The 13910-nt window shown below is 39.3% G+C and overlaps 1 pseudogene; it reads right to left on the bottom strand.

The window, feature by feature from the left end:
- Positions 1 to 3396: 3396 nt before the first annotated feature.
- Positions 3397 to 11563, bottom strand: LOC110541063 (GAS2-like protein 1; annotated as a pseudogene).
- Between the last annotated feature and the right edge of the window lie 2347 nt (positions 11564 to 13910).

Here is a 13910-nt window from a genome sequence, read left to right as displayed (position 1 = left end):
AAAATAGAGAGATACAAATTCTTACAACTTCCCAATTATTACATCCCTCCGATATCCTAATAAAAGAACTTCAACTAGGCAGGGGTATTTAGATTTCATAGAGATTGATGATCCAACTTATAGTTTCTCTACAAATATGACGGACTATTATGACTATACTTAATTGCTGTTCTGAAAGAATATTCTGAGAAACTTCTATATCACCTGAACAATTCTGCTTCAAATTTGAAAGTCCTAATTCTGCAAGGGTTCTTTTGTCTGAACTGTTTTAGATGTCTTCATTAGTTGGATAGATTCCTGTTATCAAAATTCTGAAATGAGTCTTACTAAACATTCCAGTTGTTTTTAAGTCCTTTATGTGGTGATTGTTTCTGATTTTTGAACATCCACTTTAACCAATTTACCCATTTAGGCATTATCTAAATGTATTGTATGGGGCTTTTCCATGTAGTGTAGTTATTACTCTATAATGTGACCTTATATTTTATGCATTCTGCTTAAAGTTTCCAGCATATGCTGAATCTGTGATTTGACATCTTTTGTTAAAGTATTTTTTCCTGTTGTTACTTTCATTAGTGATTTTGCTCGCTGTGAAAGTTGCTGTCAGTGGCCAACTTTATAGAATCTAAAATCACCTGGGTGAAGGGCTGAGGCTTATCTAAATTATCTTAGTTGAGGTAGGAAGATTTATCTACTATGTGTGGTGTCATCCCCAAGGCTGGGAATGTGTACTGTAAAAGAAGAAAACCAGATGAGCAAAAGCATTCATCATTCTCTGCTCCCCCCATGAAGATAGCTTGGCTAGCTCAAGGTATTGCTATCCCCTACCATGATATGCTGTAACACTGAACTATGAAACAAAGTAAACCTTTTCTTCCTTAAGCTGCTTTGGTTAGAGTTTTATTATTATTACTATAATAGGAAAATTTGCTTATGATAGCCATTTTTTTTGACTTGTGGGATTAAAATACAATTACCCGTTTTTTCACTAGTCTCTTATGTCTATCCTAGCTGTCTTTTCTAGCTCACTTAATTATTGTTATTGCTTTTGAAACAGAGTTCTGCAGCCCAGGTGGCATCAAACTTGCTGTATAATCAGAGCTGTCCTTGAACTACTGACTCACCTACCTTTCTCTGTTTCCCAAGTTCTGGGATTACAGGTCCACACCACTGTACCTGGCACTGTTTTCTTTTTCTAAAGACACAGCTATACATTCTACAATCAGCTACTTTAAAGTATATTATACTTTGGATTTTAGTATATGTGTAGCATTGTGAAGATACCATCACTGTAATTTTAGAAGTTTTATTATTTGATTTTTTGGAGATCTTTTTTCAAGATAGGCTTTTTCTGTGTAGCTTTGACTGTCCTGGACTTTCTTTGTAGACTCTGCTGGGTTCAAACTCACAATGATCAGCCTGCCTCTGCCTCCCTGAGTGCTGGATTACAGCAGTGTGTCACCTTGCCTAGTTTTTTTGTTTGTTTGTTTGTTTGTTTTTGCAATTTTTACATGCTAGGCAAGAGTTCTGCCACTGAGTTCATCTTTAGACTCTACAACTATTTTTAGTCCATCTAGATCAAATGACTGTGAGTACTCCCCTCTACACCTACCTTTAGCCTTTGGTAATCAATTTTCTATCATTATAAATTTGCTTCTTTTGAATATGTTATATACAATTTACTGTAAAGTATTTGGTAGTTTTGTAATATGCCTCTTTCACTCATCATGCTTTCCCCTCCCATTTACTTATGTTGTAACATGTACCAGTGCTTTCTTTATTCATTTTTTGCTGCATGCTAATGCTCTATTGTATGTATTGATCACATTTTAAAATTTTATTTATTTATTATTAACTACAGTTTATTCACTTTGTATCCCAACTGTAGCCCCCTCCCTTGTCCCCTCCCAAACCTACCCTCCCTTGCTCTTCTCCTCCTATGCCCCACCCCAAGTCCACTGACAGGGGAGGTCCCCCTCTCCTTCATTCTGATCCTAGTCTATAAGGTCTCATCAGGAGTGGCTGCATTGTCATCTTCCGTGGCCTGGTAAGGCTGCTCCTCCCTCATGGGGAGGTGATCAAAGAGCCAGCCACTGAGTTCCTGTCAGAGACAGTCCCTGATCCCATTACTAGACAACCCACTTGGACACCGAACTGCCATGGACTACATCTGAGCAGGGGTTCTAGGCTATATCCATATATGGTCCTTGGTTGGAGCTCCACAAGGAGAGAAAAAAATCTGGGCACAGTGATCTTTTCTTAGACTGATACTCCAGCCAAGGACCATGTATGGGTCTTTCTATCTCCCACTTTTTTCATAAGATTTCCTGCACTCTGCCCAAAGTTTGGCTGAGTCTCAACATCTGATTTGGTACCCTGCAAGGTAGAGTCTTTCAGAGGCCCTCACATGTTTTAAAACAGGAGCTGGAACAAAACTTTACTGTCAGAGGTTCTGCTTACTGGACCACAGGTCCTTAGGACACTGGGCTGGCCCTGTCTCCCCTAAGACATTCAATAATATTAGTAATTAAATACCAATGCTCATCCCCCAAACCAGAATGAAAAACAGGTTTCCCATTGAGCCATATGATCCTGTGGGGTCTGGTCTGATGAGGTCTTGTGCTCAAGAGGTGGAAGGGGGAAGATCCCCGATGCAGAGGGTAGGTTAAGGCTACAAAGAAAATGGAATGGAGTGTGGGTGTAGCAGTGAGTCCACCACATTGAAGAATCTGGCTTGGGCCTTGGGGTGACCTACTGCAAGGCATGCTGAGCCCTGAGTTCTATGGGTCTTGATGGGTGGCAGGGTCCCCGAGGTGTGGGGATGCATGAGGGTTTACAGTCTGGCTGTGTGTCCATCTGCCTCCTTGCCCAGGTCAGTGAGGCTTCTGGGCCAGCCAGAAAACTCTTGTTTGTATCCAGCAAACCTCCTACAGCAAGGCAGGGGCTGCCTTTATTGGAAGAGCTCGACAGAGCTTGCCTGCTGGACCTAGACAGCCCATTGGCTATTGGGCCTGATTCCCTGGGTGGGCCCCACTTGACACCTATGACACTGAGTGATGAAGATAAGGAGCTGGATGAACAGTAAGCAGAGTCCAGAGATGGAGGGCCAGGGGCTGATCCCATAGGGTTGTGTGGTGGTCAGCTCTGGGCCTGGGATCAGGCCCCTGGAAGGCCAGGGTGCTGGAGAGCTGGAGGCACTTGGAGTCTGCGGGGTACTCCTTGCAGAATCCCCTGATCCCCCACCACTCCTGACCCGGACCACCCATGAGTGCTGCCAGTTTTGTTCCCTGCCCACCACCAGTAAGGCCTGTTCCTAGAGGGTCTGGCTTCAGCGCTGCACTGGAAGCCTATGACAAAGTGTCTTGGCTTCCCAGAGCCATGCCGGCCTATCTCTGGTCAGGTCTCCAGACTGGCTGTGAGGGGCTGCTTTCTTGTGGAGGTCAGCCGGTGGTTGGGCTGCTCCCTCGGGGAGTCAGTGGCCATCGCTGCAGGCACCCAGGGGCCTCTCTGGGCAGAGGAGGCTGAGCCGTCACTGTCCCCCTACTAGCGACAGGAGCCAAGGCAACTGATCTCAGGGCCTGTGCTCAGGCCCCTCTGTTGTGCTTCACAGGCTGATGGGGGTCATTTCCTCCTGGGAGTCCTGCAGCTAACTCCCAAGAACTGTGCTCCTAGGGCCTAGGGAGGGAGCTAGGAATGAGTGATAACCCATCTGAGGGGAGAAAACCCCTGTCTTTTGCTGGGGCAGATGGTGGGCAGTAGAGGAGCCAGTGGCAAGGGTCATGTTTGTCTAGGCACTGTTCCAGTGTGTCCCAACTGCCACCTTACACACATAATCTCTTGGATCCTCAGCATCCTCATTAAGATGAACAAGTTGGAGTCTCCCACCCACTACTTCCTCTCCCGGACCTTGATCATGGGAAACTGGTCTGGGCAGGTACAACTGCCCAGGATCTTCCTCCCTAGCTCCTGGAGGTTTCGAGGGTCATTGAGTGTCATGTGGGGTGCGCACGTGGGAACCCCTTTGTGCAGTGGCAATTTCAGTAGAATCCTCCTTAGCAGCAGGGACACTGGGGACCTGAAGGGCTGACGAACCTCTGGCTCCATTTCCTGCTCAAACTGTACCAGCCTCGAGGCCTCGGTGCGCCCCATACCAGGCCACCTCCAGCAGGCACAGCACATGCTCTTCTCTTTCTTGTGCAGTGCCAGGTCCTCTGTCTCAAACATGAGCACTTCAGGCACATCGTGCTCTGCCTGGCACCAGCTGATGAAAGTGGCCACTGTGTCCTAGGCCACGAAGGAGCTGGGAGTCACATTGGGCAGTTGGGCAGGGAGGAGCCAGAGCCCAGGCAGCTTCCATGACAGCGTTGGTGTGCCTGTGGCCAGCCCCGTGAGGAAGCCATCAACACTGCCAGGTAGACCTAGATCATACAAGGCATTGAGCCAATCATTCAGTTCTTCCCTCATGGCTTCCTTGTAGGCCTCCCTGGACTGGAAAGGTTGCACATTCTTGGCCGTGGAGACTATGATGCCCGCCACTGGGTTAGCTATGCCCAGGTCCAGTGAATCGCTGGTTCACCCCTCTGCCCTGGGGAGCATTTATCAGATGTGGATGTTTGTAATGTTCCGAATTTGGGGCATAAAATGAAAGTTATCATATTTTATTCCTCCACATATTTTCATACGACATGTGTTTATCTCCCTAGGCTATGTGGAATGTTTTTGGTTTGGTTTGGTTTTGAGGTTGAAGTTAGCTCAGTACGTAACTCTTTGAAGGGCTGCCAAAGAGTTTTCCATGTTCTACAATCTCATCTGCACAGGGTGAGGCTTGCCTTTCCTTCACATCTTCACCAACATGTGGCATTGTCTACTTTTTAAATTATTCCTAGTCTAGTAATTGTGGATGGGCACTTAACAGTAATCTAATGATGTTGTCAATCATATGCTACTTTGAAAGCACCCATACAGCCTCACTGAATATTTTGAATACACATTTTGACTATTCAAAAGTAGCTTGTGTTTGTAATGTCTAAATTTTCATTTCGTATTTGTTATAGTGGTTATAAATGAAATTAACAAACTAAATCTGAAGCAAGCATCAGAATGGAACAAACATGAAAGTGTGAATAAATGAAATAGATAAAAAAACAAAAGCAATAATTGTGTAAACCCGACTGAAAAAACTGAAAATAATTGTGCTGTACTATGAAAAAAGACAATCAGTGAAGATTCAAACTAGCCATATATGAATAATAATGGAGTATTTCCACAATAAAGGAGAATTTTTCTAAATAATTATAAAACAACAAAATAATTACACAATATGAATTGGGAAATTTTCTAGAAATAAAGCTCTAAATATAACTTGATAAGAAACAGAAAATCTGGAAATGCTTATAAAAAGTGAAGAGACAGAAATAGTGACTTAAAAAATCCCTCTAAATAGCCAGAATCTGGAAACAACCCATATGTCCCTCAGCAGAGGAATGGATACAGAAATTATGGTACATTTACACAGTGGAATACTACTCAGCAATTAAAAACAAGGAAATCATGAAATTTGCAGGTAAATGGTGGGACCTAGAAAAGATCATCCTAAGTGAGGTATCCCAAAAGCAGAAAGACACACATAGTATATACTCACTTATAAGTGGATACTAGAAATATAATGTAGGATAAATGTAGTAAAATCAGTAAATCTAAAGAAGCTAAGCAAGGAGGAGGACCCTGGGTAATATGGTCAATCCTCACTCAGAAAGGCAAACAGGGCCAACATTGGAAGAGGGAAAAAACAGGGAAGAGGACAGGAACCTACCACAGAAGGCCTCTGAAAGGCTCTACCCAGCAAAGTATCAAAATATGTGCTAAGACTCATAGCCAAACTTTAGGCAGAGTGCAGGGAATCTTATGAAATAAGTGGGAAGTAGAAAGACCTGGAGGGGACAAGATCCCCACAAGGAGAATAACAGAACCAAAATATCTGGGCACAGGGGTCTTTTCTGAGACTGATACTCCAACCAAGGATCATGTATGGAGATAATCTAGAACCCCTGCACAGATATAGCCCATGGCAGCTCAGTGTCCAAGTGGGTTCCCAAGTAAGGGGAACAGAGACTGTCTCTGACATAAACTCAGTGGCTAGCTCTTTGATCAAATTCTCCTGAGGGGGAGCAGCCTTACCAGGCCACAGAGGGAGACAATACAGCCAGTTCTGATGAGACCTGATATGCTAGGGTCAGAGGGAAGGGGAGGAGGACCTCCTCTTTCAGTGGACTGGGGAGAGGCATGGGAGGAGAAGAGGGAGTTAGGGTGGGGTTGGAAGGGGATGAAGGAAAGGGCTATAGCTAAGATACAAAGTGAACAAACGATGATCATTAAAAAATAAATTAAAAAATGAATAATTCTGTGGTTTTTAAAAAAAGTATTGTTTGTCATGTATACAGTGTTCTAACTGCATGTGTGCCTGTGCACCAGAAGAGCATACCAGATCTCATTATAGATGGTTGTGAGTCACCATGTGGTTGCTGAAAATTGGACTCAGGACCTCTGGAAGAGCAGGTTGTGCTCTTAACCTTTGAGCCATCTCTCCTGCCCCCCTCCCAAAGCTCTTAATAGCTGGTTTGTACTAATATTTTAAAAACAAAGAATAAACTTTAAAAAAATCTCAAAATACAAAAATGAAGAAAGCAATTTTAATTCATGCGTGAATTCAGAATTAATTACTTCAAGAAAGATACAGATTAAAATATTTTTATGACTACAGACAGAAACAGCACCAAAAACTATGCTCGCCAACCCAACCTAGCAACATATGAAAGAATTATACACACCATGGTCTTTATTCCAGGAGTGCAAGCTTTAACATCTGGATATCAATCGAGTAAGACGCTGTTAAAAGGATAAAATTAAAAAAAAAAAACAAACTGCAAAATCTCAATAGATCAAGAAAAAGCATTTGAAAGACCAATCAGCTTCTTGTGCTTAAAATAAAAGAAAGAAACCACACTCACAAATTAAGAACAAAGAGAAATTTTCTTGACTCGTGCATTTATTAACACAGCACTGTTAATCATGGCACCAAGACCACAGAAAACGATCTTTTCAATTAATGATCCTAGTATTATTTAGGTATTTATGTGAAAATAATAAATTTAGAATTGTATCTTACCAAATATAAAATTTACCCAAACAAAGATATGCAAGGGCATATTAGCTAAAACCTTAAGCCTTTTCAATAACTATATAGATAAAATAAAATTTTATTACCTAAAGTTAGATGAAGATTTTTTTTTTGCATATGACATCAAAGTCTATGCTTCTCCAATGATAAGTCCCAAGTGGTCAGCCCTAAACACATGTACATAAAAGCAACACTAAATCAGCTCAATAGGTAGTACATAGATAAATTGTTTGTACATGTATTTATACATGTACCAATAATAATTATAGAAAAAGAGGTCATGAATTTGAGAGGACATAGAGGGACATGGGAAGAGTTGGAAGGAATGCTAATGATGTAAATACAGAATTAGGTATGACATTCTCAAAAATAAAAATAAAAGCAAATCTAACCAAAGAAAATTAATTAAACTGAATTTCATCAAAAAATTTAGTTAAGATTGGGGTGGTGCATCCAAGATGGCAGCGCTGAGAGGACACTGTGTCTGAGGAGCAGGACAGCAGTGACTGCACAGTGACCAACAGACCAAACTGTGGGCCTTAAAACAACAGCGGCTGTGTTTCTCAGGTAAGAGGAAAGCCCATGGTGTGGGAAGCAGTCAGGTGCATTCTCAGGTCACCCAGCTAAACCCTTGAAAAGTTCCCAGTCCGAGCAGGAGCTAGGTCGCCAGCCCAAAGCCACACACTTGCATGCTCTGATCACCATCCCAGGCTGAACTGTGGGCCCCACAACACCAGAGACTGGGTTTCTGTGATGGGAGGAAACCCCACAGTGAAGAAAACATCAGGTTCGACCTCAGACCACCCAGCTGAACTCCCACTCCCGAAAAGTTCTCAAGAAAAGTTCTAATATCCAGAATTCACAAACAATTGCTCAAATTAAATACCAAGCCAATAAAATTACCAATCAACAAATGGGCAAATGAACTGAACAATTTTTCTTTCTTTTTTGTTTTTATTTATTTATTTTTTCCAAGACAGGTTTTCTCTATGTTTCCTTGGCTGTCCTGGACTAATTTTGTAGACCAGGCTGGCTTTGAACTCACAGAGATACACCTGCTTCTGCCTCCCTGAGTGTTTGGGATTATAGGCATGAGCCACTGTACCCGACAAACTGAGCAATTTTCAAAAAATAAAAAAGGAAAGAATAGTCAGTCAAGTTCATGATAGTGACTGCCTCTGCTCCCCTTACTAGAGAACCCACTTGGACACTGAGCTGCCACGGGCTACATCTGTGCAGGGGTTCTAGGTTATCTCCATGCATGGTCCTTGGTTGATTCATTAGTCTCTGCAGGCCCCCACTGATCCAGACTTTTGCAGGGGCAGTCACTGTCATGAACTCATTTGTCTGCTCTTTGATTATCTCCCCCTGGGAGGTGGCCTAACTAGGCCACAGAGCAAGAGGATCCAGACAGTTCTGAAGAGACAAGATAGGTTAGGGTCAGATAGTAGGTGAGGAGGACCTTCCATATCAGTGGACTAGGGGAGAGACATAGCAGAGGAAAAAATAGGGAGGGTAGGACCAGGAATAGATAAGGGAATGGGCTACAGGCAAAATACAAATTGAATAAATTGTAATAAATAACAACAATATTATTATTAATGAAAAACAAAAGAGAGAAATGCAAATGACCAATAAATATTTTAAAAGGTGTTATATATCCCTAGGTATTAAGAAAATATAAATTATAAATTTCATCAAAATTAAGGGGAATATAATTTTTTTCCTATACAGAAGGTAAAAAGACAACTCACAAAACAATAAGTGTTTATCAGCTATGCATACTACTAAGGGTTCATATTCAGAATAATAATTATTAAAACACAAAAATGAATGTACTAATACCATAATTGGTAAAGATGAACAAAAATATTTGAATGGGTATTTCTTTAAATAAGATATATAAATGGCTAGCAGCCACATGAAAAGCAGTCTAGCACTATTTGTTAAGGAAATAAAAATTAATTTCACAGCTAGTTACTACTGTACATCTGCCACAATGGTGAAAAAAGACAGACACTAAGAAATGTTACTGAGTATATGTAGGAAAATGGGTTTCATGCATTTTAGATATAATTATAAAATCATGGGGACATATTACAAACTGACAGTTTCTCAGAGAATAAAAAATCAAGTTATTCTGTGACCCAGAAATTCAATTCCTGGTAAGAATCCTCACACAAAAATAAAAATTTGTTCACATGTAAACTTATATTGTAACAAAAGCAGAAAAGCATCATTTATAATGTCTCCAGGCTAGAAAAGTCCCAAATACCCACAAACTGATGAATGAATAAATAAACATTATTAATCCACAAATGAAATATTATTTAACAATAAAAAGTACAAATTTATATTATGGCAGATGAATTTTAAAGATGCGCACAGTGATGGCTCATTGGTTAAAAGCACTGCCTCTCCTTCTCAAGGACCAGAGTTCAATTCCCGGCACCCTTATGGTGACTCACAATCATCTGAGACTCTAGTACCAGTTCATCTAATGCCCCTTCTGGCATATCCTGGAACTGCAAGTACACAATGCACAGACATACATTCAACTAAACACTAATACACATAAAAAAATAAATAAAATCTTAAAAATGTACAGAGAAAATAGACACAAGAGGCTACTTATTATATATCTCTATCTATCTATCTATCTATCTATCTATCTATCTATCTATCTATCTATCTATCTATCTAATTCCACATATTGTGCACTCAGAGAAAGTAAATTCATTGAGACAAGATGGTATACTATTGTTTTCCTGAGGGAGGAAAGAGAGAATGGGGATTTAAAGTAAATACACACAAAGGAATACTGATAGAAGTATTCTAACTGATTTATCATAATAATTATATTAATTTGTAAATTTAGGATAAAGTATTAAACTACTTTAACACTATTATACATTAGTCAAAATATAGCTCAATAATGACACCAGGAGGGTTTGTATATATAAATCTTCTGTTCCATGTGGCTGCCTGATGAGTTCAATGTTAGTCTGCTGTATCTTAACTAACTTTTCTGTAGGAGGCATGTCAGGAAGAGGGCCTCAGAATCTTGATGTTTTAATCAAAATTAGCAATTGTAAATTCATGTGCCTGATTTCAATCCATCTATCTGATGTCATGGAATGCAGAAATTTATTGTTTTAAGAGCTGGATTATCTTGTTCCAACTCCACAGCTTTATCCTATCAATTGATAGTTTTATGAAATATTTAGCTTGAATTATTTCCCGATTTATTTTGTGTTATCTTTTTGTTCCACTTCCAAAATTATTATTAATTTAGTCACACATGACAGGAGCCATACTTTGGATTTTCGATCCCTGAAATTTATTATGTCCTTTTTTTTTTTTTTTTGTAGTGCTTGGAATCATTCCTAGAACCTTACACATGCCAGGCAAATGTTCTACCACTGAAGTATAGCCCCATATTAATTGAATCTTAATATCTATATTCACTCGGGAAAACATTTTAGATATAATATTCTGGCAGCATTAACTTGATACGGCTCATTTCTTCTGTAATTTTAGCACTGATTCCACACCAGTGTCATCCCTCATTAATTTCTACTGCCTTCTAATTTTCTTAATTATGGATCAAAATTTTTGTGCTGTGTGTGGCTAGTGACTTTATTGTGTGGCAGATATTCCAGATAATGTACTATGGAAGACATGTAAAATCTTCTATGATACTTTTCTCTTTGATCTTGCCATTTTCCATGTTTATTAAGTGTAGCTCAGTTACTAAGACTGAGTGAAGAACCATTCCCAAAAGGAAGGATATTTACTGTTACGAAGGCATCTGCTTACCACAGATTGTTGTTAAGGTTAAATTCAAAACAAAAATATATTTAAGACATGTGTGCTATGATCTGCTATACCTGCTATATTATGCATACTTGCTATATATAGGCCACTTATATCTTCTACTTTGCCCATTGGTTCCACAGTGGAGAATCATCGTACAAAAGGCCTTATATTCAAATATTTTCATCTATGTAGAGCAGAAGCTCTTACATTTGTATATCTACATGGTCTGAGCAAGTGTCCTCCTCAAGAACAAGTGTGGGCCCAGAAAACTATTTACAACTTGGACACAGATCCAGGGACATAAGACAATGTGGTGGGAATTGTAGACCATATAATATGAGAACTATGGCCCTGTGTCATCTGGCAGGAGGAGCTGGACCAGCTGTGTGTGAATATGAATAGTGCACTAAGACAGAGATTAACATGGTGAGGATACACAGCATCATACAATGTCCAAAACCTCTCACCTTTCCGTGCTTGCCATGGAGACCACTTTGGGTAGGGTGCTTTTAATATTCCCAGAATCCCACAGGCTTTTGGTGGAACTGTATTTCCACCACTGTTCATCCATTTTCCATCTCCACTCACATCTGGTACAAGTGTACTTTCAGTCAGATGTTCTATGAGTTTATCTGGCAGGATGAGCTTGAAGGTAGCTCTTACTCTTTCCCTGGTTCAAGGCCTGGCTGTGAAGATTATGCAGCAAAAATCACACACTCCCATCAGTAAAAATAAACTAAATGGAAAATTAATAAATGACTAAAAGAGCACATGGAAAAAGTTTCAACATCCATAACCATCAGGGACATAGAAATCAAAATTTTAAGGAGTCCTTCTCAATCCAATCAGAATGGTTACCATGATGAAAACAAAGCAACAGCAACAGCAAAAATTACAAATGCTGGTGAAGAAACAGGAAGAAGATCTCTTCTACTTTGATGGTGGGAAGGCAAATTGTGTACAGCTACTATTTCAATCAATATTGCAGTTCTCAAAAGGCTTAAAGTGGAACTACATGTAATTTAGCGATATCATTCCTGAGTATACACCTAAAGGAATCAAAATCAGCATGCAATATAAATACCTGCACAACCATCTTTAATGTGGCACTTTTTCCAACAGCCAAGTTGTGGAACAGTCCATGTTAAAGATGATTAAATAAGGAAGCTCTCTGTCTCTATTAATCTATCTCTCTGTTTCTGTCTCTGTTTCTGTCTCTGTCTCTGTCTCTGTCTCTCTCTCTCTCTCTCTCTCACACACACACACACACACATACAAGGGAGAGCTTTTACTCAGCCATAAAAACACAAAATTATAACATCAGCTGGAAGGTTGATAGAACTAAGCATTATCATAATTATTGAAATAAGCCAGTCTCATAAATACAAGCACCGTGTGTTTTCTCTCCTATGCATAATTCAAAAGAAAAAAAGAGGACTACTATTAGAAACTGCTGTTAGGAATGTGTAAATAATAACATGATGAAAATACAGTCTACTCACATATGGAAATAGCATAACAAAATATATTACCTGATACATTAATTTGTACAGTTAATGTATGCTAAAAATAAACCAACAGAAGACTATAGATTGCTGAAATGTTATGCAGACACTAATTGTTCAGAGAGCACATAAAATGCACAAGACTACACAAACATAGTTACCTGATTCATGATAAAAGCGAGACTATACTGAGGAAAGAATGTTCAACTTCTAAAAATGAGAAAAAGTTTGTGACACATTTATGTATAAAAAAAAAGTTCAAAAGGAGACACGAGTAGGCCTGATGGAATAATTAAGCTGGTTAAATCAGTTACAAGGGGGAGAGTTTGATCCACAGAACTCCCATATAAATACCAGGCATGGTGGCAATGGTAGCACATGCTCATAATTCCAGTAGGGGAGATCAAAACAAGTGGAGTTCTGGAGCTCAAAGTGCAGTTAGTCTTGCTTACTCTGTGAGTTCCAGGCTAGACAGAGTTCTTTGTGTCTGAAAAAGGTGGTGGACAGTGCTTGAGAAATGACAGCTGAGACTGTCTTCTGGTCTTCACAAGCAGACATAACCTTCCACCCCAGTAGGAAATCTCTTACTGACTTTGTGAGAGGCAACAGTTTCTTTAATAGGACACACCAAATGGAATAAAAAGCATCAACACTGAAAGGAAAAGTATTAAACACTTAAGGCCTCTTTTCATTAAGAAAAAAAAGAGCTATGCATTTGAATGTGTATATACAATAAAAAAAATTTTAGCCAGAATATAGAAAAAAATGTCTACATCTCCATAGAAGAAAATGACAAAATGCCATCTAAGATTGGCAACAAGCAAGTCTGAAAATAAATGTGTAGCAGAAATAAATAATGAACAAGTTCTCGTTCTCATTATTTGTAAGGACTGGTAAAATGAAAATTAAAGCTATATTGTTCTGTATTTGTCTTACATCTTAATAGCTAAAATGAAAACTACTGAATACATATCTTTGTACAGATGAGTAACCAGAATATAATATACTGTCTATATATACTATACATATGCAAATATGTAGCTACAATGACTATGTAACAATAGCTTATGTAACATAATTTTTTCACAATCTATGAAGCAGGAACTTTGATCCTAGGAAATGATTTAGCAGAAGTGCACCAGAATAAATGTATATGTGGTTACAGTATCATTATTCTTAATAGCTCAAAAACTTGACATTCTCCAAATGATTAAATAAATTGTGGTATAGTCACTCAATAAAATATCATACAACAAATAAAACAGAAGACTATCTAAAATACATGAGTTTTACCAAAGTGTGCTAATCAAATAAGTCATTCACAAGATACCAAATATTATAGGAACTATTTTATATGAAGCTGGAAAATAAGCAAAAGTAATATATGAGAAATGTCAGATTGGTGTTAG

This window comes from Meriones unguiculatus, chromosome X (assembly GCF_030254825.1).
Source record: "Meriones unguiculatus strain TT.TT164.6M chromosome X, Bangor_MerUng_6.1, whole genome shotgun sequence".
NCBI classification, from domain to species: Eukaryota; Metazoa; Chordata; class Mammalia; order Rodentia; family Muridae; genus Meriones; species Meriones unguiculatus.
The sequence above is the reverse complement of the archived record's forward strand: the minus strand, read 5'-3'. Positions and strand labels throughout refer to the sequence as shown.